This window comes from Oncorhynchus masou, chromosome 2 (assembly GCF_036934945.1).
Source record: "Oncorhynchus masou masou isolate Uvic2021 chromosome 2, UVic_Omas_1.1, whole genome shotgun sequence".
Taxonomy (NCBI): Eukaryota; Metazoa; Chordata; class Actinopteri; order Salmoniformes; family Salmonidae; genus Oncorhynchus; species Oncorhynchus masou.
This window is the reverse complement of record NC_088213.1, coordinates 21105096-21118727: the sequence shown is the minus strand read 5'-3', so window position 1 is coordinate 21118727 and position 13632 is coordinate 21105096. Positions and strand designations below refer to the sequence as shown.

At 41.7% G+C, this 13632-nt stretch overlaps 1 protein-coding gene across 1 annotated transcript in view; it reads left to right on the top strand.

The window, feature by feature from the left end:
- Positions 1–13632, top strand: part of LOC135556793 (protein unc-13 homolog C-like) — a 197187-nt gene that overhangs the window by 96146 nt on the left and 87409 nt on the right. The gene's annotated exons all lie outside the window — the stretch shown is intronic.

The following is a 13632-nucleotide window of genomic DNA, read 5'->3' as shown; positions in this document are numbered from 1 at the left end:
AGTCTGATTCTAACCATATCTCCTGTCGACAGAGAAACATTTATCAGCTCCAATACTACAGCAGTACTGTTAACTATCACTAGTCCATCACTATACCAGGACTGGTCTACAGACAACTATCAACTCATATACTGTACCAGGACTGGTCTACAGACAACTATCAGACCATATACTATACCAGGACTGGTCTACAGACAACTATCAACTCATATACTGTACCAGGACTGGTCTACAGACAACTATCAGATCATATACTGTACTAGGACTGGTCTACAGACAACTATCAACTCATATACTGTACCAGGACTGGTCTACAGACAACTATCAACTCATATACTGTACCAGGACTGGTCTACAGACAACTATCAGATCATATACTGTACCAGGACTGGTCTACAGACAACTATCAACTCATATACTGTACCAGGACTGGTCTACAGACAACTATCAACTCATATACTGTACCAGGACTGGTCTACAGACGACTATCAGATCATATACTGTACTAGGACTGGTCTACAGACAACTATCAGATCATATACTGTACCAGGACTGGTCTACAGACAACTATCAGATCATATACTGTACCAGGACTGGTCTACAGACAACTATCAACTTATATACTGTACCAGGACTGGTCTACAGACAACTATCAGATCATATACTGTACCAGGACTGGTCTACAGACAACTATCAACTCATATACTGTACCAGGACTGGTCTACAGACAACTATCAGATCATATACTGTACCAGGACTGGTCTACAGACAACTATCAGATCATATACTGTACTAGGACTGGTCTACAGACAACTATCAACTCATATACTGTACCAGGACTGGTCTACAGACAACTATCAACTCATATACTGTACCAGGACTGGTCTACAGACAACTATCAGATCATATACTGTACTAGGACTGGTCTACAGACAACTATCAACTCATATACTGTACCAGGACTGGTCTACAGACAACTATCAACTCATATACTGTACCAGGACTGGTCTACAGACAACTATCAGATCATATACTGTACTAGGACTGGTCTACAGACAACTATCAACTCATATACTGTACCAGGACTGGTCTACAGACAACTATCAGATCATATACTGTACCAGGACTGGTCTACAGACAACTATCAGATCATATACTGTACCAGGACTGGTCTACAGACAACTATCAACTTATATACTGTACCAGGACTGGTCTACAGACAACTATCAGATCATATACTGTACCAGGACTGGTCTACAGACAACTATCAGACCATATACTATACCAGGACTGGTCTACAGACAACTATCAGATCATATACTGTACCAGGACTGGTCTACAGACAACTATCAACTCATATACTGTACCAGGACTGGTCTACAGACAACTATCAGATCATATACTGTACCAGGACTGGTCTACAGACAACTATCAGATCATATACTGTACCAGGACTGGTCTACAGACAACTATCAGATCATATACTGTACCAGGACTGGTCTACAGACAACTATCAGACCATATACTATACCAGGACTGGTCTACAGACAACTATCAGATCATATACTGTACCAGGACTGGTCTACAGACAACTATCAGATCATATACTATACCAGGACTGGTCTACAGACAACTATCAGATCATATACTGTACCAGGACTGGTCTACAGACAACTATCAGATCATATACTGTACCAGGACTGGTCTACAGACAACTATCAGATCATATACTGTACCAGGACTGGTCTACAGACAACTATCAGATCATATACTGTACCAGGACTGGTCTACAGACAACTATCAACTCATATACTGTACCAGGACTGGTCTACAGACAACTATCAGATCAACTATACTGTACCAGGACTATATCAGACTGTACCAGGACTGGTCTACAGACAACTATCAGACCATATACTGTACCAGGACTGGTCTACAGACAACTATCAGATCATATACTGTACCAGGACTGGTCTACAGACAACTATCAGATCATATACTGTACCAGGACTGGTCTACAGACAACTATCAGATCATATACTGTACCAGGACTGGTCTACAGACAACTATCAGATCATATACTGTACCAGGACTGGTCTACAGACAACTATCAGATCATATACTGTACCAGGACTGGTCTACAGACAACTATCAGATCATATACTGTACCAGGACTGGTCTACAGACAACTATCAGATCATATACTGTACTAGGACTGGTCTACAGACGACTATCAGATCATATACTGTACCAGGACTGGTCTACAGACAACTATCAACTCACATACTGTACCAGGGCTGGTCTACAGACAACTATCAGATCATATACTGTACCAGGACTGGTCTACAGACAACTATCAACTCATATACCGTACCAGGACTGGTCTACAGACAACTATCAACTCACATACTGTACCAGGGCTGGTCTACAGACAACTATCAGATCATATACTGTACCAGGACTGGTCTACAGACAACTATCAACTCATATACTGTACTAGGACTGGTCTACAGACAACTATCAACTCATATACTGTACCAGGACTGGTCTACAGACAACTATCAACTCATATACTGTACCAGGACTGGTCTACAGACGACTATCAGATCATATACTGTACCAGGACTGGTCTACAGACAACTATCAGATCATATACTGTACCAGGACTGGTCTACAGACAACTATCAGATCATATACTGTACCAGGACTGGTCTACAGACAACTATCAGATCATATACTGTACCAGGACTGGTCTACAGACAACTATCAACTCATATACTGTACCAGGACTGGTCTACAGACAACTATCAACTCATATACTATACCAGGACTGGTCTACAGACAACTATCAGATCATATACTGTACCAGGACTGGTCTACAGACAACTATCAGATCATATACTGTACCAGGACTGGTCTACAGACAACTATCAACTTATATACTGTACCAGGACTGGTCTACAGACAACTATCAACTTATATACTATACCAGGACTGGTCTACAGACAACTATCAGATCATATACTGTACCAGGACTGGTCTACAGACAACTATCAACTCATATACTGTACCAGGACTGGTCTACAGACAACTATCAACTCATATACTGTACCAGGACTGGTCTACAGACAACTATCAACTCATATACTATACCAGGACTGGTCTACAGACAACTATCAGATCATATACTGTACCAGGACTGGTCTACAGACAACTATCAGATCATATACTGTACCAGGACTGGTCTACAGACAACTATCAACTTATATACTGTACCAGGACTGGTCTACATCAGACAACTATACAGGACTGGTCTACAGACGACTATACTATACCAGGACTGGTCTACAGACGACTATCAACTCATATACTGTACCAGGACTGGTCTACAGACAACTATCAGATCATATACTGTACCAGGACTGGTCTACAGACAACTATCAACTTATATACTGTACCAGGACTGGTCTACAGACAACTATCAACTCATATACTGTACCAGGACTGGTCTACAGACGACTATCAACTCATATACTGTACCAGGACTGGTCTACAGACAACTATCAGATCATATACTGTACCAGGACTGGTCTACAGACAACTATCAGATCATATACTGTACCAGGACTGGTCTACAGACAACTATCAACTCATATACTATACCAGGACTGGTCTACAGACAACAACTATCAGATCATATACTGTACCAGGACTGGTCTACAGACAACTATCAGATCATATACTGTACCAGGACTGGTCTACAGACAACTATCAACTTATATACTGTACCAGGACTGGTCTACAGACAACTATCAACTTATATACTATACCAGGACTGGTCTACAGACAACTATCAGATCATATACTGTACCAGGACTGGTCTACAGACAACTATCAACTCATATACTGTACCAGGACTGGTCTACAGACAACTATCAACTCATATACTGTACCAGGACTGGTCTACAGACAACTATCAACTCATATACTATACCAGGACTGGTCTACAGACAACTATCAGATCATATACTGTACCAGGACTGGTCTACAGACAACTATCAGATCATATACTGTACCAGGACTGGTCTACAGACAACTATCAACTTATATACTGTACCAGGACTGGTCTACAGACAACTATCAGATCATATACTGTACCAGGACTGGTCTACAGACGACTATCAACTCATATACTGTACCAGGACTGGTCTACAGACAACTATCAGATCATATACTGTACCAGGACTGGTCTACAGACAACTATCAACTCATATACTGTACCAGGACTGGTCTACAGACAACTATCAACTCATATACTGTACCAGGACTGGTCTACAGACGACTATCAACTCATATACTGTACCAGGACTGGTCTACAGACAACTATCAGATCATATACTGTACCAGGACTGGTCTACAGACGACTATCAGATCATATACTGTACTAGGACTGGTCTACAGACAACTATCAACTCACATACTGTACCAGGGCTGGTCTACAGACAACTATCAGATCATATACTGTACCAGGACTGGTCTACAGACAACTATCAACTCATATACTGTACCAGGACTGGTCTACAGACAACTATCAACTCACATATACTGTACCAGGACTGGTCTACAGACAACTATCAGATCATATACTGTACCAGGACTGGTCTACAGACAACTATATACACTGGTCTACAGACAACTATCATCATATACTGTACCAGGACTGGTCTACAGACAACTATCAACTCATATACTGTACCAGGACTGGTCTACAGACAACTATCAACTCATATACTGTACCAGGACTGGTCTACAGACAACTATCAGATCATATACTGTACCAGGACTGGTCTACAGACAACTATCAGATCATATACTGTACCAGGACTGGTCTACAGACAACTATCAGATCATATACTGTACCAGGACTGGTCTACAGACAACTATCAGATCATATACTGTACCAGGACTGGTCTACAGACAACTATCAGATCATATACTGTACCAGGACTGGTCTACAGACAACTATCAACTCATATACTGTACCAGGACTGGTCTACAGACAACTATCAACTCATATACTGTACCAGGACTGGTCTACAGACAACTATCAGATCATATACTGTACCAGGACTGGTCTACAGACAACTATCAGATCATATACTGTACCAGGACTGGTCTACAGACAACTATCAGATCATATACTGTACCAGGACTGGTCTACAGACAACTATCAACTTATATACTGTACCAGGACTGGTCTACAGACAACTATCAACTCATATACTGTACCAGGACTGGTCTACAGACAACTATCAGATCATATACTGTACCAGGACTGGTCTACAGACAACTATCAGATCATATACTGTACCAGGACTGGTCTACAGACAACTATCAGATCATATACTGTACCAGGACTGGTCTACAGACAACTATCAACTCATATACTGTACCAGGACTGGTCTACAGGTCTACAGACAACTATCAACTCAGATATATACTGTACCAGGACTGGTCTACAGACAACTATCAGACATACTGTACTAGGACTGGTCTACAGACAACTATCAACTCATATACTGTACCAGGACTGGTCTACAGACAACTATCAGATCATATACTGTACCAGGACTGGACAACTATCAGATCATATACTGTACCAGGACTGGTCTACAGACAACAGACTATCAAGGACTGGTCTATATCAGATCATATACTGTACCAGGACTGGTCTACAGACAACTATCAACTTATATACTGTACCAGGACTGGTCTACAGACAACTATCAACTCATATACTGTACCAGGACTGGTCTACAGACAACTATCAGATCATATACTGTACCAGGACTGGTCTACAGACAACTATCAGACCATATACTATACCAGGACTGGTCTACAGACAACTATCAACTCATATACTGTACCAGGACTGGTCTACAGACAACTATCAGATCATATACTGTACCAGGACTGGTCTACAGACAACTATACAGACTGGTCATATACTATACCAGGACTGGTCTACAGACAACTATCAGATCATATACTGTACCAGGACTGGTCTACAGACAACTATCAGATCATATACTGTACCAGGACTGGTCTACAGACAACTATCAGACCATATACTATACCAGGACTGGTCTACAGACAACTATCAGATCATATACTGTACCAGGACTGGTCTACAGACAACTATCAGATCATATACTGTACCAGGACTGGTCTACAGACAACTATCAGATCATATACTGTACCAGGACTGGTCTACAGACAACTATCAGATCATATACTGTACCAGGACTGGTCTACAGACAACTATCAGATCATATACTGTACCAGGACTGGTCTACAGACAACTATCAGATCATATACTGTACCAGGACTGGTCTACAGACAACTATCAGATCATATACTGTACCAGGACTGGTCTACAGACAACTATCAGATCATATACTGTACCAGGACTGGTCTACAGACAACTATCAACTCACATACTGTACCAGGGCTGGTCTACAGACAACTATCAGATCATATACTGTACCAGGACTGGTCTACAGACAACTATCAACTCAAAACCGTACCAGGACTGGTCTACAGACAACTATCAACTCATACTGTACCAGGGCTGGTCTACAGACAACTATCAGATCATATACTGTACCAGGACTGGTCTACAGACAACTATCAACTCATATACTGTACCAGGACTGGTCTACAGACAACTATCAACTCATATACTGTACCAGGACTGGTCTACAGACAACTATCAACTCATATACTGTACCAGGACTGGTCTACAGACAACTATCAGATCATATACTGTACCAGGACTGGTCTACAGACAACTATCAGATCATATACTGTACCAGGACTGGTCTACAGACGACTATCAGATCATATACTGTACCAGGACTGGTCTACAGACAACTATCAGATCATATACTGTACCAGGACTGGTCTACAGACAACTATCAACTCATATACTGTACCAGGACTGGTCTACAGACAACTATCAACTCATATACTATACCAGGACTGGTCTACAGACAACTATCAGATCATATACTGTACCAGGACTGGTCTACAGACAACTATCAGATCATATACTGTACCAGGACTGGTCTACAGACAACTATCAACTTATATACTGTACCAGGACTGGTCTACAGACAACTATCAACTTATATACTATACCAGGACTGGTCTACAGACAACTATCAGATCATATACTGTACCAGGACTGGTCTACAGACAACTATCAACTCATATACTGTACCAGGACTGGTCTACAGACAACTATCAACTCATATACTGTACCAGGACTGGTCTACAGACAACTATCAACTCATATACTATACCAGGACTGGTCTACAGACAACTATCAGATCATATACTGTACCAGGACTGGTCTACAGACAACTATCAGATCATATACTGTACCAGGACTGGTCTACAGACAACTATCAACTTATATACTGTACCAGGACTGGTCTACAGACAACTATCAGATCATCATATACTGTACCAGGACTGGTCTACAGACGACTATCAACTCATATACTGTACCAGGACTGGTCTACAGACAACTATCAGATCATATACTGTACCAGGACTGGTCTACAGACAACTATCAACTTATATACTGTACCAGGACTGGTCTACAGACAACTATCAACTCATATACTGTACCAGGACTGGTCTACAGACGACTATCAATCATATACTGTACCAGGACTGGTCTACAGACAACTATCAGATCATATACTGTACCAGGACTGGTCTACAGACAACTATCAGATCATATACTGTACCAGGACTGGTCTACAGACAACTATCAGATCATATACTACTGTACCAGGACTGGTCTACAGACAACTATCAGATCATATACTGTACCAGGACTGGTCTACAGACAACTATCAGATCATATACTGTACCAGGACTGGTCTACAGACAACTATCAGATCATATACTGTACCAGGACTGGTCTACAGACAACTATCAACTTATATACTGTACCAGGACTGGTCTACAGACAACTATCAACTTATATACTATACCAGGACTGGTCTACAGACAACTATCAGATCATATACTGTACCAGGACTGGTCTACAGACAACTATCAACTCATATACTGTACCAGGACTGGTCTACAGACAACTATCAACTCATATACTGTACCAGGACTGGTCTACAGACAACTATCAACTCATATACTATACCAGGACTGGTCTACAGACAACTATCAGATCATATACTGTACCAGGACTGGTCTACAGACAACTATCAGATCATATACTGTACCAGGACTGGTCTACAGACAACTATCAACTTATATACTGTACCAGGACTGGTCTACAGACAACTATCAGATCATATACTGTACCAGGACTGGTCTACAGACGACTATCAACTCATATACTGTACCAGGACTGGTCTACAGACAACTATCAGATCATATACTGTACCAGGACTGGTCTACAGACAACTATCAACTTATATACTGTACCAGGACTGGTCTACAGACAACTATCAACTCATATACTGTACCAGGACTGGTCTACAGACGACTATCAACTCATATACTGTACCAGGACTGGTCTACAGACAACTATCAGATCATATACTGTACCAGGACTGGTCTACAGACGACTATCAGATCATATACTGTACTAGGACTGGTCTACAGACAACTATCAGATCATATACTGTACCAGGACTGGTCTACAGACAACTATCAGATCATATACTGTACCAGGACTGGTCTACAGACAACTATCAACTTATATACTGTACCAGGACTGGTCTACAGACAACTATCAACTTATATACTGTACCAGGACTGGTCTACAGACAACTATCAGATCATATACTGTACCAGGACTGGTCTACAGACAACTATCAACTCATATACTGTACCAGGACTGGTCTACAGACAACTATCAGATCATATACTGTACCAGGACTGGTCTACAGACAACTATCAGATCATATACTATACCAGGACTGGTCTACAGACAACTATCAGATCATATACTGTACTAGGACTGGTCTACAGACAACTATCAACTCATATACTGTACCAGGACTGGTCTACAGACAACTATCAACTCATATACTGTACCAGGACTGGTCTACAGACAACTATCAGATCATATACTGTACTAGGACTGGTCTACAGACAACTATCAGATCATATACTGTACCAGGACTGGTCTACAGACAACTATCAGATCATATACTGTACCAGGACTGGTCTACAGACAACTATCAACTTATATACTGTACCAGGACTGGTCTACAGACAACTATCAACTCATATACTGTACCAGGACTGGTCTACAGACAACTATCAGATCATATACTATACCAGGACTGGTCTACAGACAACTATCAGACCATATACTATACCAGGACTGGTCTACAGACAACTATCAGATCATATACTGTACCAGGACTGGTCTACAGACAACTATCAGATCATATACTGTACCAGGACTGGTCTACAGACAACTATCAACTCATATACTGTACCAGGACTGGTCTACAGACGACTATCAGATCATATACTGTACCAGGACTGGTCTACAGACAACTATCAGATCATATACTGTACCAGGACTGGTCTACAGACGACTATCAGATCATATACTGTACCAGGACTGGTCTACAGACAACTATCAACTTATATACTGTACCAGGACTGGTCTACAGACAACTATCAGATCATATACTGTACCAGGACTGGTCTACAGATAACTATCAGATCATATACTATACCAGGACTCGTCTACAGACGACTATCAGATCATATACTGTACCAGGACTGGTCTACAGACAACTATCAACTTATATACTGTACCAGGACTGGTCTACAGACAACTATCAGATCATATACTGTACCAGGACTGGTCTACAGACAACTATCAACTCATATACTGTACCAGGACTGGTCTACAGACAACTATCAGATCATATACTGTACCAGGACTGGTCTACAGACAACTATCAGATCATATACTGTACCAGGACTGGTCTACAGATAACTATCAGATCATATACTATACCAGGACTGGTCTACAGACAACTATCAACTCATATACTGTACCAGGACTGGTCTACAGACGACTATCAACTCATATACTGTACCAGGACTGGTCTACAGACAACTATCAACTCATATACTGTACCAGGACTGGTCTACAGACAACTATCAACTCATATACTATACCAGGACTGGTCTACAGACAACTATCAGATCATATACTGTACCAGGACTGGTCTACAGACAACTATCAGATCATATACTGTACCAGGACTGGTCTACAGACAACTATCAACTCATATACTGTACCAGGACTGGTCTACAGACAACTATCAGATCATATACTGTACCAGGACTGGTCTACAGACAACTATCAACTTATATACTGTACCAGGACTGGTCTACAGATAACTATCAGATCATATACTATACCAGGACTGGTCTACAGACAACTATCAACTCATATACTGTACCAGGACTGGTCTACAGACAACTATCAGATCATATACTGTACCAGGACTGGTCTACAGACAACTATCAGATCATATACTATACCAGGACTGGTCTACAGACAACTATCAGATCATATACTGTACCAGGACTGGTCTACAGACAACTATCAGATCATATACTGTACCAGGACTGGTCTACAGACAACTATCAACTCATATACTGTACCAGGACTGGTCTACAGACGACTATCAGATCATATACTGTACCAGGACTGGTCTACAGACAACTATCAGATCATATACTGTACTAGGACTGGTCTACAGACAACTATCAACTCATATACTGTACCAGGACTGGTCTACAGACGACTATCAGATCATATACTGTACCAGGACTGGTCTACAGACAACTATCAGATCATATACTGTACCAGGACTGGTCTACAGACAACTATCAACTCATATACTGTACCAGGACTGGTCTACAGACAACTATCAACTCATATACTGTACCAGGACTGGTCTACAGACAACTATCAGATCATATACTGTACCAGGACTGGTCTACAGACAACTATCAACTCATATACTGTACTAGGACTGGTCTACAGACAACTATCAGATCATATACTATACCAGGACTGGTCTACAGACAACTATCAGATCATATACTGTACCAGGACTGGTCTACAGACAACTATCAGATCATATACTGTACCAGGACTGGTCTACAGACAACTATCAGATCATATACTGTACCAGGACTGGTCTACAGACAACTATCAGATCATATACTGTACCAGGACTGGTCTACAGACGACTATCAGATCATATACTGTACCAGGACTGGTCTACAGACAACTATCAGATCATATACTGTACCAGGACTGGTCTACAGACAACTATCAGATCATATACTGTACCAGGACTGGTCTACAGACAACTATCAACTCATATACTGTACCAGGACTGGTCTACAGACAACTATCAACTCATATACTGTACCAGGACTGGTCTACAGACGACTATCAGATCATATACTGTACCAGGACTGGTCTACAGACAACTATCAGATCATATACTGTACCAGGACTGGTCTACGGACAACTATCAGATCATATACTGTACCAGGACTGGTCTACAGACAACTATCAACTTATATACTGTACCAGGACTGGTCTACAGACAACTATCAACTCATATACTGTACCAGGACTGGTCTACAGACAACTGTCAACTCATATACTGTACCAGGACTGGTCTACAGACGACTATCAGATCATATACTGTACCAGGACTGGTCTACAGACAACTATCAACTCATATACTGTACCAGGACTGGTCTACAGGCAACTATCAACTCATATACTGTACCAGGACTGGTCTACAGACAACTATCAACTCATATACTGTACCAGGACTGGTCTACAGACTATTAGATGATATAGCAGCACTAGTCTGCAGACTATTAGATGATATTCCTGCACTGGTCTACAGTCTATTAGATGATATACCAGCACTAGTCTGCAGACTATTAGATCATATACCTGCACTGGTCTACAGACTATTAGATGATATAGCAGCACTAGTCTGCAGACTATTCGATGATATACCAATACTAGTCTACAGACTACTAGATGATATACCTGCACTGGTCTACATACCCGTGCAGGTATAGTGGTGGTTCATGCCCTGAATGCTGATTTCCTTGAAAGCTGTTCCTAGGGCGTCATTGAAAATAAAAATGTGTTCTTAACTGACTTGCCTCGTTAAATAAATATCAGACCATATACCATGGGTATGACAAAACATTTGTTTTTACTGTTGTAATTGCGTTGATAATCCATTTAAATAGCAATAAGACACCTCTGGGTTTGTGGTATACACCCCCCTGCCCCCTCCAGGCCTTATTGTTTGATTAGATTATATACCGGCACTGGTCTACAGACAATCAGATCTGTAAACCAGCATTAGTCTACAGACAGCTAAAACTCTCCTACTGCTCTTACCCATGCGGTTCTATTCTATCTCTATCTGTGTTGAACAGATGGTGCTCCGAACAACAAGTGATTAAGCAGAAACAGGCAGTTCAGTTCAATCAGTGTTTTAGAAGACGGCCTCAGTGGAAGAAGAGTAGCGCTGCTCTAGAAAAGGTGTACACAGGCACACAATCACACACATGCATCAATCAATCAATCAATCTTTCAAAGGGATTTATAACGCCATTTGTGCTTTCACAGAAACCCAGCCTAAAATCTCAGGGAGCAAGCAATGCGGATGTCGAGACACGGTGGCTAGGAAAAACTGTCTAGAAAAGCAGGAACCTTTTCATAGCTGAGCATTCAGAGGTAGAGAGAGAGAGAGGTAGAGAGAGAGAGGTAGAGAGAGAGAGAGAGAGAGAGAGAGAGAGAGTGAGCTAGAGAGAGAGAGAGATGGGTGGAGGGAGAGAGAGAGAGAGGGGTAGAGAGAGAGAGAAAGAGAGAGAGGTAGAGAGAGAGAGAGGTAGAGAGAGAGAGAGGTAGAGAGAGAGAGAGGTAGAGAGAGAGAGGTAGAGAGAGGTAGAGAGAGAGAGAGGTAGAGAAGTAGAGAGAGAGAGAGGGGGTAGAGAGGTAGAGAGAGAGAGAGAGGTAGAGAGAGAGAGGTAGAGAAGTAGAGAGAGAGGGGGGTAGAGAGGTAGAGAGAGGTAGAGAGAGAGAGGGGTAGAGAGGTAGAGAGAGAGAGAGATAGAGGGGTAGAGAGAGAGAGAGAGAGGGGGAGGTAGAGAGGTAGAGAGAGAGAGAGGAGTGGAGAGAGAGAGAGAGAGGTAGAGAGAGAGGGGTAGAGAGAGAGAGGTAGAGGTAGAGAGAGGGGTAGAGAAGTAAATCAAATCAAATCAAATGTATTTATATAGCCCTTGGTACATCAGCTGATATCTCAAAGTGCTGTACAGAAACCCAGCCTAAAACCCCAAACAGCAAGCAATGCAGGTGTAGAAGAAAACTCCCTAGAAAGGCCAAAACCTAGGAAGAAACCTATAGAGGAACCAGGCTATGTGGGGTGGCCAGTCCTCTTCTGGCTGTGCCGGGTGGAGATTATAACAGAACATGGCTAAGATGTTCAAATGTTCATAAATGACCAGCATGGTCGA